At 36.3% G+C, this 20967-nt stretch overlaps 1 protein-coding gene across 1 annotated transcript in view; it reads right to left on the bottom strand.

The window, feature by feature from the left end:
* COG5 (component of oligomeric golgi complex 5) overlaps positions 1 to 20967 on the bottom strand; it is a 283807-nt gene that overhangs the window by 247805 nt on the left and 15035 nt on the right. The gene's annotated exons all lie outside the window — the stretch shown is intronic.

The raw sequence follows: 20967 nt of genomic DNA, 5'->3' as shown, positions 1-20967 counted from the left end.
GAACCAAAAACTGCTCTTAAAAACAGTCTTTGAAATAGATACAGATATTACAAACACAGAAAACCACACGCAAAAATTATAGCTAACTGAACTTGGAACCACCATGTAGATCAGAAGACAGAACCATGTCAGTGACTAAAGAAGCCCTCCATATAAGTACCCTATCCTAGCTCTCCCATTCCAACCAAGAAACACCACTACTCTGGTTTTTGTGGTAATCACTTCCTTACTTTTATTTATGGTTTTATTACTCAAATGTATGTACCCAACTGCTATAGTTTAAATTTGCCTTTTTTTTTTTTTAAATCCATATAGGTTCCCTTATCATCTCTTACTTTTTCTTTGCAATCTGCTAAGTATACTGGACCATCTGTCCTATACAGTTTCCCACAGACTGGGTTTCATGGAGTTCATTCCAACAGTGCAGCTGAACATGTTTCTCTGTCTTGCATGTTTCCTATATGTTGGCAGTTGGGACATACACAGACTTGCCAGACTCAGGCTTAATATTTTGGGTATTTTCCTTAGGTAGTGGTGCATGTGCAGCACATGCGTGATTCTCTCTCTTTCTGTGTCATTAGCAGTCACTGATACTCACTGTCAAAATCCATTAAAATACAGAGATTACTCCAATTCTATCATTTTGTCTTTATTTGCTAGCATATAAAATTTCCCCATAAAAAGAAACTTTACCTTACCTACTATTTGTTTACCTGGTGGTACTGTTCATATAGAAAAGTAAAAATAAATATTTGATTCCTTCCCTTGCTTCATCAGATTTCAAAATTAAAGTCTGCTTTCCTGATATCTACAAAAGATGAACAATTAGTGGGTTTTGTTTTGAATGGGATGTCAGTATGAACTCAGAGACTTAAACATAATAAATAAAGGATGCCACACTACTGTAGCTCTTATCCTTGCAGATGCTGACCTTGTCCCTTTGTGGCCAGTGGGAGACTCTGAGGGTGATCAATTGTACCAAATGACTGAGAAAGAGGTCTCCCAGGACCTGGGACTTCCAGTGCTAAAATTGGGATTGTTGATCACCCCAAAGGCTCTTCAAGTTGGCTCCTCAATCCTTTTGTCTTGACTTGTCTTGTAGTGGCTAATAGGTTCCTTGATATACAGTATAAAAATACTCCAGGATCATTTTATACATTTCATGCCCCGCACCTGGAATCAAAGGTTATCAAAGAAGCCCTAGTTTCTTTTGGATGTCAGGAGCATTTCAAGAACACATTCTGGGAACTCGGTTTGCTCATTTCTGTGACTTTTCAGCAGACATAGCTAGGAAATGTCAGAATCAAATTATCACATAAATATTCATTTGTAATATACATAAAACATTCTCAGATTCATATTATACATATATATGTATAAAAATATATGCATATGTGATGTATATATCAAGATAAAATTAAAATACCTCATGAGTTCATACTGATATTTCCAATTAAAAATCAGGAGTACAGGGTGTTTACTTATTCTAACTTATATCTGTACTTTATTTCTTCTGCAGAGACTTCTGGCTCTGAGACATGAGAAATAACAGAATTAGAAAAAATTTAAATTATCCATTTGCTTTGCTGTACAACACACAGAAAACATTATCTCAATACAAAACCCACACTACAAACACAAATATGACAGCTGAAGATAGTTTTTAAAACATTGTTTTTTTGCACATGCTCTCCATACATTTTTTTTAGAGTTGAGTTTTACTTGTCAAAACGTACAACAGTTACATATCATACTTCCCTTTATATCCTTCATTTAATCTCAGCTCTAATGTTTAACATCAGTCTTACTTTGGTGTTTTTCTAGTCATTCTCGAGTGCACTATCAGATTCCCAAGGAAAGATTCACAGGAGTAATCATCCCTGTATTCCTGTTTGTGGCTGGCTGTCTCTATACTTGAACATCACTTTGGAAAGTCTACCAATTACCTATTGTTCCAGGAAAAAAAAACAACCCAAAACTTAGTGGTTGAACATGATTTGCTAGGTCCCACACTTTTGTGGGTAATTTTGGCAGGGTTCAAATGCCCCACATGCTGTCACTCTGCTGCACCTAGCTAACAAGAAAGCTGGTCTGGACAATATCAGAAGGGTTCACTCCAGTATCTGGTGCCTCAGTGCTTCTGCACCTATCATCTCCACGTGGTTAGCTGGGGCTTCCTCACAGCATGGTGGTCTCAAGGCAGTTGGACTGCTTACACAGACTGGCTTTCCCAAAGCAGAGCAAAAGTGGCGATGCCCCCTGCAGGCAAGGCCCAGAACTAGCACAAGATCACTTCCACAGCACAGGTTCCTTGGTTTTGCTAAGGTAGTTGCTCTGTTTTTACAGCATTTGGGGACGCTGGCATCTTAACTTGCTACTATCTTTCCTCTTCCTTCCTTCCTTCCTTCTTTCCTTCCTGGCACATTCACTTGTTTGGTGGATAATTATACAGCTAGAAAAATAAGGCATCATTCCAATTCTATCTATAATAAAATAGATAAAATCAACACCACATTAACTGAAAACTGAAAGGGATCCTATTAAACTACATGGTAAAAACCACATACCTATAAAACATCAACATATAGAAAAGAGAAAATGTTTTAAGGACGATTCCTTCCTTCTTTATTCAAAATTTTCCCAAACTTTCTTACTTATATGATTTCAAAGTTAAAAAATTACATTAAAAACTTTCCAGTAAAAAGCTAATATATGTGTAGGACTTTAAAAAAAAGTAAAATGATAAAAAGTTAAAAAAATAATTTGAAAAGATAAAAATGTTATATAATAGGTATGGGATTATATCTCAACAAAGCTGTTACACTGAAAGTTAAAAAACTCATTTTCTTATATAATTTTAAAGTTAAAAAATTTAAATACTCTCTGTAAGAGATAATAAGCTCTTCAAAATTTCTTTCTGAAAAACTCTGAGGCAGTTCATAAGCAAACAATGTTATTAAAATGAGCTCAGATAGATGATTCTTGGGGTGATAATTAAATTCAACTCATGTATTCATGTATATAGATGAAGTCAGAAGCCTCTGCTTGGAGAAAGAAAAGGCTTCTGGAAAGAGAGTGAAATGGGGATAAAAAGCAAAAAGAATTAAATGTAAAAGTACTTTCTTCTAATTGAGAGAACAATCATAGTGATTTTATGTTCAAGGCAAAAACTTCGTAGCTCTTTCTTTCTTGCTTTCTTGTACCACATGCATTTAAATGAATTAGAGCTCAAAGAATAAAAAGATTAAACAGGAACATTAAAGTTTCCCCAATGTTCAAAACAGAAATGACTAAACAAAGTGAACAGCTTAAAAATGGTTAAAACATAATAAGCTTCGGAAGGGGCCCTAGACTTCAAAATAGTTTTAAAGGCAGCACATTTCTAAGGTGAATTTCCTTCCTAAAGTAAGCCTGCATAGGAGTCATTCCAAGAAAAATTTAAATACTGGAAATAAACATACCAAAATGTCCATAGGCATATTTCTTTCTCTTTATTTTCCCTTCATCTTTTTCTTCCATTATAATAATTTGGCCAAAGTTATTCAACTTAGTTGTTCCTCTAGTATAATATTCTTTAAAATAAGGGTGTAGAAAATCAGCACAAATATTTAATAACAATAATAAAAGTAAAAAGTGTTTATTTAAACACAAATAATCCTGACTTCTCATGCTTGTGTAACCATAAAAAATAAAAACATTCATAAAAGAAAAGATCACAGCTTCATAGAATTTTAGAGCTGGAAGGGAATTCACTGATTCACTCCAAACTTTCATTGTAAAAAAATATACCATCACCACCACCACCACCACCACCACAAAAATGGTAATTTGGTGTGGTGAAGGATGAGTTAACTAACCTTATTGTGGTAATCATCTCACAATACACATACATTTCAAATCATCATGTTATACATTTTAAGCTTATACAATGTTATACATCAGTTATATCTCAATAAAGCTGGGGGGAGGGGAAGATACTCAAGTTCCTTCACTACCATGCAGCTAGAGTGATGAGGAATAGCAGTCAGGCCTCAGAAGTCTTAGACCAGTGTACTTCATGGGTACTTACAAAACTGGACTTGTTTCTTTTTCTTTTTTTTTTTTTTTTTTTAACCTAGAACAAGCTTCTGGGAAACAGGAATTATATGGTCTACCTTTTGTATATATTCCACAGAATCAAAAGCAAAGAATAGTAAACTTAGAGAAAGAATTATCATTTCATAGTCAAAATGCTGCTGCACACTGGCTTTATGAACTCAAGCAAAAAACTTTCAGAATCTAGGGTTACTTATCCATAAAATGATGAGATATGCAACTTCTAAACATTCTTATAAAAGTCAAATGATTCAGAATACTTGAAATTTTCATTCATCATAAAGTCCTGCATAAACATGAAATTTCCCTTGTTGCTAATAATTAGCTAAGAGGCAAAAATAAACAGGTTCTTAAAACTTACTGTCAGAGGAGTATATTGAACAAAGGGGAAAAAAAAGAAATGCATGATTCTGACAGGTTTAAGATCTGGAGCTAAAAGCAAAGAAGTGAACTAAAATTAAAATTTTAGTTGAAAAATCAAATTTTAATGTGCTATCTAAAATTAAACATAAATCTACCATCCTTGCATGTTAGTTTATTCTTTCATAAGAAAAAAAAATTCCCCTGAACATAGTATCATGATTTTGAGTACAAAATGAGAACGTTATCCTAAAAAAGCAGTATCTAAATCCCAACTTAACTATGAGGAGGTATTGTTTTAATGTGGATTTCAGCATAAAAGCAAGACATTAACTCGCAGGAGAGAACTTTTACAATGTTCTGGGCACTTATAGTGCCCATACTCCTCAGGAAAGTAGCTTGGGCAGGTCCTTCCACATGGTTCACCAAACTTCAGGTCATAGAGGACCTTGAGGCCTTAGCCACAACTCATTAGATTGGGGAACAATGCTAGGTCAAAGGAAACCGTACCAAGTCTGTCACCATTGTCCTATGACATTGTCTTGCACAAGAACTGCCCAAAACTGTTACTGGCAGGGAAGTGGCAATAAGCAGAAACCTTGAAACAAAAGCAGCGAGAGTGAGAAGAAACAACGAGCAAGTGAAAAGGAGCATGAGAGTTAACCCACTGTGGCAGAAAGAAAAAGCAGCAGATAGAGATGCAAACACACACAGCCTGAGTCACAGAGAAGCGTGAATGTTGGTATGCTATTACAGGCCAAGCAATGTCTTACTGTACACGCGTGTCACACTGTATCAGGATTCCTCTTTGGCTGTTAGGACAGGTTCCCATGTATCCTCACTGCTTCACATGCTCCTAAAGTAGCTATCCCTGAAATAACCTGAAAGTATCTCTTCTCTATCTGAAAAAGACTAAGACATCCACACTCTTCTCACATGCTGTATTTCTCAAGTTGTTATAGGAGGGATGTGTAAGTACATTAAAAAAAATTTTTTAGAAGGAAAAAATGAAACCAGATGGGATCGGGAGGGAGACAAAACATGAGACTCTTAATCTCACAAAACAAACTAAGGGTTGCGGCGGGGGGAGGGTAGGGAGAGGGTGGCTGGGTTATGGACATTGGGGAAGGTATGTGTTACAGTGAGTTCTGTGAAGTGCGTAAGCCTGATGATTCAGAGACCTGTACCCCTGGGGCTAATAATATATTATATGTTAATTTAAAAAATTTAAAAAATTTTTTTAGTATACCATGTATGTTTTGTTCAGAAACATGTATTACATATTTAGAAAGAATATTAAAACTGGGGCACAGATTAAGGAAAAGATCATTTTATTCATTTCTTAAACATTTAACTATCTGGTATATAATGCTATGCTAAGGCTAGCAATTCAAATATTAACAATATATGATCACAGCCCTTAAGTAACTCAGTCTTATAAGAGCATAAAGAAGGTAAAAACTATGCAGAAAGTACGATAATGGAAGTCTCTACAGTACTCTAAAGGAACCAAAAAATGAAAAAGAAATATTCTGCTTTGCCAGAAGGAAGGGCAGGAGAGGCCCTCACAAAAGAATTGACACATCAGTTAGAATCTGTTGAATGACAATAACATTCTGAGTTAGACAAAAAAAGAAAATGTGCAAAGAAAATGTGAGAATTTCTAGCAAAAGGCAAAGTTGATAAAGGCAAGCAGAAGCCAAATCATGAAGGTGCTTACATGCCATACTGAGGACTTGACCCTTCATTCTCTTTCTTGTTAAGAAACTAATGAATACTTTTATCAGGAGAATGAAAAAATCTGTTATTTGTTTTATAAAAAAGATAAGACATGTGAGTCTTTTATTTTCAGTATGGCACTATATTGTTAGCTTACCACTGAAAACAACTAAAAATGTTGTAGGACCTGTAAAAATGTCCGAAAAGCATCTAAGAAGTGATAAAACATATAGAAATACCAAGCTAAAAGTTAAGTACAGGAGAATCCAGAGAGAAAAGAAGCAAATCCACTTGTAATCTGAGAATACTGGCTAATCTTGGAAAACTACAACCTACATCTTTTTTTTTTTTTTTAAAGATTTTATTTATTTACTTGACAGACAGAGATCACCAGTAGGCAGAGAAGCAGGCAGAGAGAGAGGAGGAAGCAGGCTCCCCGCTGAGTGGAGAGCCTGATGCAGGGCTCAATCCCAGGACCCTGGGATCATGACCTAAGCCAAAGGCAGAGGCTTTAACCCACTGAGCCACCCAGGCGCCCCTACAACCTACATCTTAACAGCCAAGATCAGAGGCCAAGTGGAGCAGACAGTTAAAACTGATTAAATTTAATGTTGTTCTTAGACTGATAGTTATTTCAGATGCCACACAGAAACAAAACCAATCTTCTCTTAAGGACTCAGATATTCTAAAAAATAACTTCTCAAAAAAAAAAAAATGTCCAGCACACAGCAAAATATAATCAGGCACCCAAAGAAACTGAACTCCATTAGACAAAACAGGCAAACATACTACAAAAAGAAACAAACCTACAAACACAACAAATACAGAGTCAGATAACAGAAAACCTCCGCAGAATATATACAAAGAAGTAAAAGTCAGAACACAAGAGACAGGACAGGTCATACAACATTTCAGGAAAATAAAAATCGAACTTTTAAAAATAAAATAAACATTACCAAAATTTAGCAAAATAATAATAGACTAGTTTAATCATAGGCTGTAATTGGCTAAAGAAAGAATGAAATGAAAATACAATCAGGAAAAAGTCCAGGAAAGACCAAAAAAACCACATAGATTAAGGAAACGTGAGTAAATGGCTTGGATGACAAAGAAAGTTGAGCATACATTTATTAGACTCTAAAGACAAAGGAGAGAGACAATGATGTATATTTGAAGAAATTATGGTTTACAAATGATGAAAGATATAAATTCACAGATGGAAAAAGAAAAACTAATTACACTTGAGATGAATAAAAAGGAACCACATTCTGAAACTGAAGGGAATCAAAAAGAGAAAATCCTAAAAGAAGCCAGAAGAAAACTATAGATTACCTTAAAAAAAATCCACATCAGAATCAAAGCTTTTCAACAACTAAAACAGAAGGCAGAACATAATGGAATGATATATTCCAAGTGCAGAAAATAATAAACAATAAAGAAAGGAAGGGAAAAAAATAAATAATTAAAAAAAAATAAAGAAAGAAAGGAAGGAAGGAAATAGGTCAAAAACCAACTTTTAAAATGAGCAAAAATCTGAGTAAGAGAAGATATACAAATGGCTAATAGACACTATAATTAACAATCTATTTCTTGGTTTGTCTCTCCTTTTCCCTTTGATCTTTTGTTTTGTTTCTGGAATTCCACATATGAATGAAATCATATGCTATTTGTCTTTCTCTGATTAACTTCACTTAGCATTATATTCTCTAGATCCATCTGTGTTGCTGCAAATGGTAAGAGTTCATTCTTTTGGGGGCTGAATAATATTCCATTGTGTTATATATACCACATCTTCTTTGCCCATTCATCAATTGATGGGCACTTGGGTTGCTTCCATATACTGGCTATTGTAAATAATGCTGCTATAAATATAGGGGTGCAGGTATCCCTCTGAATTAGTGTTTTTGTATTCTTTGGGTTAATATCCAGTAATGTGACTGCTACACGATAGGGTTAATTCTATTTTTAACTTCTTGAGGAACATACATACTGTTTTCCACAGTGGCAGCACCAGTTTGCATTCCCACCAGCACTGATGGTTACCAGAGGGGAGGTAAGTGGAGGGTGGGTTAGACAGATGATGGGAATTAAGGAATACACTTATTGTGATGAGTACCTAGTGATACATGGAATTGTTGAATCACTGTATTGTACACCTGAAACTAGTAACACACTGTAAAAAAAAAATGATTTTTTAAAATGGCCAATAGGTACAATAAAACATGCTCAAATCTTTAGTCATTACGGAAATTCAAATTAAAACAACCATGAAGGGGGTGCCCAGGTGGCTCAGTTGGTTAAGACTCTGCCTTCAACTCAGGTCATGATCCCAGGGTCCTGGGATTGAGCCCTGCACTGGGCTCCTTGCTTAGCGGGAAGTCTGCTTCACCTTCTCTTTCTGCTCCTTCCCCCGGCCCCCACATGCTCATGCTCTCTCTTTCTCTCTCTCAAATGAATAAAATCTTTAAAAAATAAATTTTAAAAATTAAAAAGAAAATAAAACAACCCAGAGGTACTACTTCTTAGCCAATAAGAAGGCTATATTAAGGGGCGCCTGGGTGGCTCAGTGGGTTAAAGCCTCTGCCTTCGGCTCAGGTCATGATCCCAGGATCCTGGGATCGAGCCCCGCATCGGGCTCTCTGCTCAGCAGGGAGCCTGCTTCCTCCTCTCTCTCTCTGCCTGCCTGTCTGCCTACTTGTGATCTCTGTCAAATAAATAAAGAAAAAATAAATAAATAAATGAAGTATTGAAACATACTCGATGAACCTTGAAAGCATTATGCCAAGTGAAAGAAGCCAGAAAAAAAATGCCACATAATGTATGATCCATTTATTTGAAATGTCCAGGATAGGCAATGCCACCGGGACAAACAGCAGATTAGAGAGGGGAGTGGGTAAAGGGGAGTAACTACTAATAGGCACAAAGTTTCTTTTTGGGGTAATGAAAATGTTTTGACATTAGATGTGCTAGTTGCACATCCTTGTGAAAATAGTAAAAACCACTCACTTTACACTTAAAATACACTTTAAAGTGGTGAATTTTGTAGCATGTGACTTACAACTCCATTTTTAAAACTGAGAGCAACTTTTACTTCTAACATGATGGAATGATAGGCTGGATTTACACTCCCATCTTCTTCTTCTTCTTCTTTTTTTTTTTTTTTTGAGATTAAACACTTTTTTTTTTTCATTTTATTTTATTTCTTTTCAGTATTCCAGAATTCATTGCATGGAGCACTGGGTGTGGTGCATAAATACACTCCCATCTTAAACAACTAGAAAACTGCACAAAGTACATGAAATCATTTTCAGACACTCAACAACAGATAGCACAGGACTGTGATCCCTGGAAGAAAGAAAAGGAAGAAAATGAACTTGGGGCACCTGACTGGCTCAGTCAGTGCAGCATGCAACTCCTGATCTTAGGGTTGTGGGTGAGAGCTCCATATTGGGTGTTGAGATTACTTAAAAATAATATCTTTAAAAAAAGGAAAGCAAGAAAATGAACTTAACTATCCTAGTATACTGCTAGGAGACAACTTCCAGGTGCCAGCAAAGGGAAAGGGGAGGGAAATACAACATGACAGTCTCTCCACAGTGAGGAAAGAGAGATCAGACTTCAGAAGAACCAAAAAAAGCTAGTTTATGGACACAGAACTGGACAGAAAGTAAGTACCAATCTGTACATGTGTAAGAGAAAATGCAGGGAAAGAATTACTGAAACAAATCACAAAGCTCACAGTATAAAGACCTAGCAGTAAACATTTAGGACTTAGCTATAAATTAGCCCTAAACCAAAGTCTGCTCTGGACCTGCACTAACAAAGAATTAAAACCAGTCCTCATTTACAGGCATATGAATAAGTAAAAACATAAAGCCCGTAACAAGAAGAAAGGTCAATCAACAAAACAGACCCAGAAATAATGGAGACTGGAATACTAAAATATCTATTATAAATATATTCTACGTGTTCAAGGAGTACATTATAGAAAGGAAACATACAAAAAGACAAAATATTAGGGACGAAAAATGCATTATGTAAAATCAAAAACATACAGGATGGAAGTAACAGCAGATAAGACACTTAACAAAAATAGGTCAGTAAACTTAGAAATATTTCAGGTATATTATAGACCAAAACATATGACATAGGATAATACAGAATATCTTCATAAGCTCAGGGTAGAGAAAGTTCTCTTAAGACAAAAAAACAAAAATAAAACAAAACACCAACCCTAACAGAAAAAATGGCAAATTTCACTTCTGTCCATCTAGATATTATAAAGAAAGAGAAAAAACAAGCACAAATGGATATTTGAAACTCACAATAGAGGACTTATCTCAGGTATTCAGTCTCTTTAGTAATTAGGACCCTGAAAAACAAAATTGAAACCACCGCACACCCAAAATATTGGCAAAAAACAAGAAGTCTGACAACCCTAAATGTTGGCAATGATACAAACTAATGCCAACTCATATACTGCTGGTACGCATGACAAACCTCTTAGGGGAAATAATTTGGCATTACATAATAAAGCCAAAGATCAGAAATCCAATAACCTTAGCAAACCCATTCCTAGGATATACCTAGGCCAACAAACATATGAAAAGATGCTCCATATCATTCATCGTAGTAGAAATACAAGTCAAAACCACTGTGAGATACCTCCTCACACCCATTAGCTGGCCAGTACCCAAAGAACAGAAAATACCAAGTGTTGACGAAGATGCAGAAAAGCTGGAGAACTTGGGCCCTACTGATGGGGACACAAACTGTGCAACCACTACTGGAAACAGGATGGAGGATCCACAAGAAATTACAAATAGAATTACCATATAGTCAGGGTATCTCTCCAAAGCAATTCAAAGCAGAATGGATATCAAGAGATACTTGCACATCCATGTTCACTGCCGCATTCTTCATAATAGCCAAGAGGTAGAAGCAACCCTAATGTCCATCAATGGATTAATGAATAAAGAAAATGTGGCCTACACAACATACATACATACTATACAGTCTTAAAGAAGAAGGAAATGCTGTCATGTGCTAAAACACAGATGAACCTCAAGGATATTATATTAAATGATATAAGCTAAAAGGACAAATACTCTATGTTCTGCTCCTATAAACAGCTAAACTGGTCAAAATCATAGAAACAGAAAGTAGAAAGGTAGGCTCTAAAAGGGAAGATGGGAGTGAGAAAGAAAATTCATATTTAAGGCATTTAGAGTTTCAGTTTTAGAAGAGGATAAAGTTCTGGAGATCTGTTACACAACAATGTTCATGTACTTAGCAGTGTACTTAAAAATGATTAACATGGTGAACTCTTCAATGTTAAAAAAAAAAAAAAACAACCAATGTGAATAAGCATAAAAAAAAAAAAAAAAAACTTCTGCTATGTCCATCACAAAAAGTTGCTCACAGCATCAATTCTAATCAATTCTCCTACATTCAAATTTTGGTGTACCGTATTACTATTCACTAAAAGAAATCAGGATGTCTAGCAGTTAATTAATCCTATTTCTTCCAGCAGAAAGCATCAGAATGGGTCTAGAACTTTCCACTACCTGCAGAGAACAAAGACACTTTCAAAAATGGCTATGGCTCCTTGAAAAAACAAAGCCAGTTTGAAAGGATTCCAAATGCTTATACTGATAGCTCGAGCATCAATAGGAGTACAGTAACTAGGGGTACCTAGTTACCCTAGTGGGTTAGGCCTCTCTGCCTTGCTCTCAGAGTCCTGGGATTGAGCCCTGCATCGGGTTCTCTGCTCAGCAGGGAGCCTGCTTCCCCCTCTCTGTCCCTCTGCCTACTTGGGATCTCTGTGTCAAATAAATGAATAAAATCTTTAAAAAAAAGAATACAGTAACTTAAACTAACTGGAAGATGGAGCACGTGGATGGCTCAGCAGGTTAAGCATCCAACTCTCAATTTCAGCTCAGGTCATGATCTCAGGATCCTGGGATCAAGTTCCACACTGGGCAGGAGAGTGCTTGAGGATTCCATCTCCTCCCTCCATCCCTCCCCCCACTCATGGGCGTGTTCTTTCTAAAATAAACAGGAATGCCTGGGTGGCTCAGTCAGTTAAGCATCTGTTTTCAGCTCAGGTCACGATCCCAGGGTCATGGAATTGAGCCTTGCATCAGACTCCCTGCTCTGCAGGGACCTTGCTTCTCACTCTTCCTGCTGCTCCCCCTGCTTGTGCTCTCTCTCTCTCTCCCCATCTCTGTCAAATAAATAAATAAATTCTTTAATAAAAAACTAAAAATAACAACTTAAAAAAAAACTAAAAATAAAACGTAACATTAATTGGAAGATATTGAGTCTATGAAAGACTGTAAGTACAAATTGATATTCAAAAGAGAAAAGAATAATCTCAAAAGAATAATCTCAAGTAGACAAAGATGGTCACAGGGAGACAAGCAGAACAGTACAATACTTCATTGATTCAATAAGTGTTAATACAGATATATCAGTATTTCATTTCTTCTTCATCCTGTCAGGATGGTTAAAATTAACAACACAAGAAATAACAGGTGTTGGCAAGAAGGCAAAGAAAGAGGAACCCTCTTGCACTGTTGGTGGGAATGCAAACTGGTACAGCCACTGTAGAGAACAGTATGGAGATTCCTTAAAATGTTAAGAATAGAACTACTCTATGATCCAGCAATTGTACTACTAGGTATTTAACCAAAGGATACAAAAATACAGATTCAAAGAGATAAATGTACCCCAATATTTATAACAGCATTATCAACAATAGCCAAACTATGGACAAAGCCCAAGTGTCCATCATAAAGAAGACCTGGGGTATGTGTGTATACACACAGACACATACACACATACATACATACAATGGAATATTACTCGGCCATCAAAAAGAATGAATTCTTACCTTTCACAATGCCATGGATGGAGCTAGAGTGTATTATGCTAAGTGAAATAGGTCAGTCAGAGAAAGACAAATCCATATGCTCTCACTCAAATGTGGAATTTAAGAAAGGAAACAGATGAACATATGGAAAGGGGAGAAAGAAAAAAAGAAGAGAGGGAAACAAGTCATAAGAGACTCTTAAAAAGAGAAAACAGAGGGTTGACGGAGGGAGGTAGGTGGGGGATGAGCTAGTTCGGCGACGGGTACTAAAGAGGGCACTTATGATGAGCACTGGGTATTTTATGTAATGATGAATCACTGAATTCTACTACAGAAACTAATGAATCATACGTTAACTAAAATTTAAATAAAAAATAATTTTAGAAAAAGAAAATCTATCAAATTTATTATTTTGTTTCAATGTTTAAAAGAATTTAGTTAAGTAAGTTTGTAACCAGTTTTTAAATGTCTGGGGCAATAGAATTTCTTATAAGTTTTGACATTACTTGCATAAAGAGTCTATAAACATTTAGGGGCGCCTGGGTGGCTCAGTGGGTTAAGCCTCTGCCTTCGGCCCAGGTCATGATCTCAGGGTCCTGGGATCGAGCCCCGCATTGGGCTCTCTGCTCAGCGGGGAGCCTGCTTCCCCCTCTCTCTCTGCCTGCCTCTGCCTACTTGTCATCTCTCTCTCTCAAATAAATAAATAAAAATTTTTAAAAAAAGAGTCTATAAACATTTAAAGAGGTAATGATTACTTAATGTTAATGAATTACTCTTTAATAAATCTAACAAACTAGAAATTTCTAAAATATAAGTGGCTAGACAGAGTTCTAACTTACTTACAAAAGTTAAAGATATAAATTCAAACCAAAAAAAGTAACTATAATTTATGTATAGCTTAATAAAAAGCTTGAATAAGATATAAAGAAGCAATATGTGGAAAGACAAAGAAATGTACAGTTACAGACCAAATTTGGAGAGTTAGAGGCAGGAAATTGAGAAAATTTAGTTGTACACTTAGTTGAATTATAGCTCAATAAAGTTATTAAAAAAAAAAAAAACAGGTCTGAGGGAAGGTACTGAGAAAGTTGGAAAAATCAGGGGAGGTATAAAAAAGAAAATGGACCATAAGGGTTTAGGGTTTCAGAGGTTAATGTGTGGTCATGGGAGTAGATGGCTCAGGTAGAGTTCAGATGAAGATCATAACTGTAGTTAAGAAAGTCAAAGAAGAGTGAGGACAGAATGATAGGTGGATTAGTATGGGTACTAAAGCCAGAAACTATAATGTAAAGACTTTCACTGTAAAGATAACTGAGCCAGCTTTGCCTTTAGTGAAGAAGGAAACTGGCAGATACATGTAATAAGTAAGAAGGACAAGGGGAAATGGCTTTAATTAATCCTTTTAATGCACAATTTTATTGCCATTCTCTGGATATGCCCTGCAAGCCTCCACCTCATGCCTTTGTCATATTCTTCCTTCTGTCTATAATACCTTACTCTCATCTTAGCCTACCCAAATTCTACCTATCCTTTAAAACCCTTATCAATTGCATTCATTCTTAAAGATTTATTTCAAAGCTGTCAACAGCCTACTTCTTTAAGCTTCTCTCCTTTCTTAAGCATTAAACACTTCATAAAACAATCCAATTGCATATAATTTCTCTCTTCTGTGAATACTTATTATTTTCACAATTATGTAATCAGTATTTTATTAGGTCATTTTGTACAGTTATCATACTTCCTTTAACCATGACATAAACTTTAAACAAGTACTATCTTACCCATCTTTGTATTCTCTACAATAACACAACAGCTCTCGTAGTAGATGTTCCAATGGCTTACTAAGAAAATCAGACCTGCATAGTTATTAATCCCTCATTGTCTTATCTACATTCTTTACCTCCAAACAATATCAGCATTAAGTCACACTATGCCTACTAAGAATATGAAAAGAAAACTTAATTTAAAAAACCTACAGGGCAGGGGCGCCTGGGTGGCTCAGTGGGTTAATGCCTCTGCCTTAGGCTCAGGTCATGATCCCAGGGTCCTGGGATCAAGCCCCGCATCGGGCTCTCTGCTCAACAGGGAGACTGCTTCCTCCTCTCTCTCCGCCTGCCTCTCTGCCTACTTGTGATCTCTATCAAATAAATAAATAAAATTAAAAAAAGAAACCAAAAACCAAAAACCAAAAACCTACAGGGCATCTGGGTGGCTCACGTGGTTAAGCGTCTGCCTTCTGCTTGGGTCATGATTCCAGGGTCCTGGGATTGAGTCCCACATCCAGCTCCCTGCTCAGCGGGGAGTCTACTTCTCCCTCTCCCTCTGCCACTCCCCCTACCCCTACTTGTGCTCTCTCTCAAATAAATAAAATCTTAAAAAAAAAAAACCAAAAAACTTCATTATTTCTTTTATGGAGTCAATTTTCAAAAACCAATTCTATATAAAATAGCAATGAAAAAAATTGAATTTTTTTAGAAATACCATTTAGTACAGTAACAAAAACAAATATTTAAAGATAAATTTAACAAAACCGAAATCAAAATATGGCTGAAATTAAAGACTTACATACACGTAGAGATAACACATTCATGAGTCAGAAGATTCAATATTGTTAAGATGTCAATTCTCCCCAAATTCACCTATGGATGCAGTATATTTCCAGCCAAAATCCTAACCAGCTTTTCCCAGATGTCCATTGACAGATGAATAGATAAAGAAGATGTGATGTGTGTGTGTGTGTGTGTGTGTGTGTGTGTGTGTGTGTGTGTGTGTGAAATATTACTCAGTCATTAAAAAAATGAAATCCTGGGGTGCCTGGGTGGCTCAGTGGGTAAAGCCCCTGCCTTCAGCTCGGGTTGTGATCCCAGGGTCCAGGGATTGAGCCCCACATCGGACTCTCTGCTCGGTGAGGAGCCTGCTTCCCCATTTCTCCCTCTCTGCCTCCCTCTCTGCCTACTTGTGATCTCTATCAAATAGATGAATAAAATCTTAAAAAAAATGAAATCCTTCCATTTGCAATGACATGGGTGGAACTAGAGAGGATTATGCTATGTGAAATAAGGCAATCAAAGAATTATCACATGATTTCACTCACATGTGGAATTTAAGAAACAGAGGAGCAGGGGAAGGGAGAGAAAAATAAAAATAAAAGACAAAAATCAGAGAGGGAGACAAACAATAAGAGACTCTTAATCATAGGAAACAAACTAAGGGTTGATGGAAGGAAGGGGGGTAGGGGGATGGGTTAACTGGGTGATGGATATTAAGGAGGGCATGTGATGTGATGAGCACTGGGTGTTATATAAGACTGATGAATCACTGAACTTTACCTCTGAAACTAATAATATACTGTATGTTATCTGAATTTAAATTTTAAAAAATAAAAGATAAAAAATGAATTAAAAAAAGAAATTAAGAAAGTTCATTAAGATGAATATCAGCCAGAGCTGAGATAAGCCTTGAACAAAACTGACTTTATTCTAAGAATAACTTGAATTATCTTATTTTTCATTGTAATATGGGTTTGTAATTCTAAAACTACCTTTTTGTACTCGAGGAGTGAGACAAAAATTCACCAATATTCTCAATAAAGAGAAAAATGGGAAAAAGTAAAAAAAAAAATTACAACACCTCCTACCCTACAAAAAATATAATGATAAAATATTGTGTAAGAAGAAATTTCTAGTATATTAGAAATACAAATGATACTAGAAAAAAAAAAAAATCCTAACCAGCTTTTTAGTAGAAAATAGTCAGCTGACACTAAAACTCACAGGTAATTGCAAAGGTACTAAAATGGTACTCTTCTTCAAGATCATTTGCCTGAAAGAAGACTTACTAAAAAGCTATAGTAATCAAGATAGTGTACTATTAATAAAAAGGCAAAAGACTAGAGCAACTGAAGAGAGTAGCCCAGAAATAATCCCATATACATAAAGCCAATTAAATTTCGTGAAGGTAACAAAAAATTTCAACAGGGAAAGAAAAGTTGCCTTTAAGAAATGGTGCTAGCAATCCATAAAAGAAAATTTGATAATTTGGACTTTATCAAAATTTACAATTTTTGTTTCAAAAGACACCACTTAAAAATGAAAAGTCAAGGGACAGACTGGGAGGAAGATTTAAAAATCATTTACTGGGAGAAAGTATTTGCAAATCATATATTGTAGCATAATATGTAAAAAAAAAAAAAAAAAAAAACCTCCTAACTGGGTATTTATCCAAAGAAAACAAAAACACTAACTCAAAAGGATATCTGCACCCTATGCCCAGTGGAACATTATCCGCAATAGCCAAGATATGGAAGCAACCTAAGTGTCCGCTGATACATGAATAAAGAAGACATGGTGGAAACACACACACGAATATTATGCAGCCATAAAAAGGAATGGGATCATGACATCTGCAACAATTTGGGTAGACCTAGAGGGTATTACACCAAGTGAAATAAGTCAACAGAGAAAGGCAAGTATCAGATGATTTCAATGATATGTGGAATCTAAAAATAGAACAAACAAACAGAAAAATCAGAAACAGACCCATAAACACAGAGAACACACTGATGGTCAGCAGACAGGAGCGGGGTGAGTGAAGGGGAGTGGGCAGTATAGCCTTCCAGTTGCGGAATGAATAAATCACAGGGATGAAAGGCACAGCATAGAGAATACAGTCAATGGTCCTGTAATGCTGTTATATGGTGACAGATGCAGCCACACTTACAGTGAGCACAGCATAATGTACAGAGAAGCTGAGTCACTATATTGTACACCTGAAACTAACGCAACATTGTATGTCAACTATTCTTCAATTAAAAAAAACAAACAGTAGGATAACCCAATTTTAATATGCCTAGGGGCGCCTGGGTGGCTCAGTGGGTTAAAGCCTCTGCCTTCGGCTCAGGTCCTGATCCCGGAGTCCTGGGATCGAGCCCCGCATCGGGCTCTCTCCTCAGCAGGGAGTCTACTTTCCACCCCCCTCTCTCTGTCTGCCACTCTGCCTACTTGTGATCTCTGTCAGATAAATGAATAAAATCTTTAAAAAATAAATAAATAAGTAAGTAAAATGCCTAAAAGATATGAACAGACTGAGTAAACCAAATATGATACACTAAGGACTAAAAAGCACATGAAGCATTGCTCAATATCACTAGCCATTTACGAAATGTAAGCTAAAATCTAACGAGATACCACTGGCCACCCACTAGCAGGCCCATAGTCAAAAGAGAGAAAACAAGTGTTGGTAAGGATGTGTGGACACTGGAACCCTCCGACATTGCTGATGGAATATAAAATAGTATAGGCCCTTTGGAAAACAACATGGAAGTTCCTTAAAAAATTAAACAAACTTACCATACAACCCAGGAATTCCATTCTTAGAAATCTACCTAAGATGGGACACCTGGATGGCTCAGTCAGTTAAGTGTCTCAGGTCACGATCCCAGGGTCCTGGGATTGAGTCCTGCATTAGGCTCCTTGCTCAGTGGAGAGCCTGCCTCTCTCTCTGCCTGCCACTCCCCCTGCTTGTGCTCTCTTTTTCTATCTGGCAAATAAATAAAATCTTTAAGAAAGAAAGAAAGGAATCTACCTAAGAGAAATGAAATACAGGTGAGCAAATGGTCATAACAGCATTATTCATAAAAGCCAATAACTAGAAATAATCCAAATATCCATCAACTGGTGAATGGATGAATAAAATGTGTTATATCCACAAAAGAGAACAAAATTCAACAATTAAAAAAGAATGAACTACTGAAGACATTCTGCAACGTAGATACACCTCAAAGGCATCATGCAAATGAACAAATCCGGACACAAAAGACAATATCTTGTACAATTCCATTTATATGAAATGACCAGAAAAAGCAAATCAATAGAGACAGAAAATAGATTAGCTACTGCCTAGAACTGGGAGCGGGAATAGGTATTGACATCTGGAATAAACTGCAGGTTAAAATCTTGCCTTTTGCAACAACATGGATGGAGGTACAGAGTAAAATGTTAAGCGAAATAAGGCAGTCAGAGAAAGACCAATACCATAGGATCAAATTAATATGTGAAATTTAAGAAACAAAACAAGCAAGTAAAGTGGGGAAAAAGAGAGAGAGACAAACCAAGAAAAAGATTCCTAACTATAGAGAACAAACTGATGGTTACCAGAGGGGAGGGAAGTGGGGGAAAGGGGATATAGTGGATGGGGATTAAAGAGTACACTTAACATGATGAAGGAAAAAAATACATGAAATTATTTAAAAAAAAATTCATGGGTTGAAATATTAACCCCCAATGTGATATTAGGAAGTGGGGACTTTGGACAGTGATTAGATCATGAAAGTGAACAACTCACGAATGGGATTAGTTCCCTTATAAAAGACCCGAGAAATCTCTCCTGCCCTGTCTGCCATTTGAGGATACAACAAGAAAATGACTATCGGGATGCCTGAGTGGCTCAGTGGGTTAAGCTGCTGCCTTCGGCTCGGGTCATGATCCTAGGTCCTGGGATCGAGTCCCACATCGGGCTCCTTGCTTGACGGGGAGCCTGCTTCTCTCTCTGCCTCTGCCTGCCACTCTGCCTGCTTGTGCGCTCGCTTGCTCGCTCGCTCTCTCTCTCTCTCTCTCTGATAAATAAATAAATAAATCTTTAAAAAAAAAAAAAAAAAGAAAAGAAAATGACTATCTAATCATGATGAGCACTGAATAATATATAGAATTGTTGAACCACTACATTGTACGCCTGAAACTAATGGAACACTGTATGTTAAGTAGACTGGAATTAAAGTTAAAAACTTAATTATAAAAATAAAAAGGAAAATTATTATCTGCAACCCAAAAGAGGGCCTTCACTAAGGACATGACCAGGCTGGCACCCTGATTCAGCCTTCTAGCCTCCAGAACTATGAGAAAGTCATTTTGCTTTATAAGCCACCCAGTCTATGATAATCTGTTACAGCAGCCCCAATGAAGCAAGACTGGCCAACAGACCTGAGGGATCTTTCCGTGGTGATGGAAATATTTTCAAACTGGACTATGGTATGACTGGCACACTCTATAAATTAGCAAAGACATTAAAGTAGTTATTTTAACAATATTCTATATGTTCAAAGATTAAGTAGATTAATAGAATGTAAGAAAAGACCTGAATCAAATTTCCACAGGTGAAACAAAAGTGTCTGAAATGAAAAATACACTGAATAAGATTAGGAGCAGATTAAACAGTACAGAAAAAAATGATAAGTGAACCTGAAAACAAGGCAATAAAAATTATCACACAGAGAAAAGAGGACTGTGGAAAAAAATGTACAGAGAATCCAGTGATTGGTGAGATATCCTTAAGATGCCTGATACATTTGTAACTGCAGTCCCAGAAGGAAAGGGGAGGAACAGAAAAAACATTTGTAAAAATAAAAGTCATAAAAATCACTAAATTCTAATCAAAAACTGAATTTCCCAAAAAGTGCACAAGTTATTAGAACAAGTTATAAGTTTGGATTCCTTACATTTGGTCACAGCATGTTAGGTTTCTTCCTGTTCTCTACTGAACAAATAATTTTAAATTTTAATAAGTTAGTAAATTATACTATAGTAATATGAATGAAAATAATTCACTTGAATAGTCAAGATTTGTATTTTTAAACTGAGTATCTTGGGGTTCCTGGGTGGCTCAGTCGGTTAAGCATCCAACTCTTGATTTCGACCTGGGCCATAATCTGAGGGTCGTGAGATCAAGCTCCCCCAACCCCATCTGGCTCCATGCTGGGTGTGGAACCTGCTTAAGATTCTCTCTCTCCCTCCCTCTCAAAAAACAAAAACAAAACAAAAAATTTTTAAAAACCTTGCATATCTTATTTTAAAGCTCTGTAGTATTTTCCCCCTTTACTCTCATATCCCCTTATTTCCCCAGAATTCATTCTCTTGGAATTTTTC

This window comes from Martes martes, assembly GCF_963455335.1.
Source record: "Martes martes genome assembly, chromosome: 11".
NCBI lineage: Eukaryota > Metazoa > Chordata > Mammalia > Carnivora > Mustelidae > Martes > Martes martes.
The sequence above is the reverse complement of the archived record's forward strand: the minus strand, read 5'-3'. Positions and strand labels throughout refer to the sequence as shown.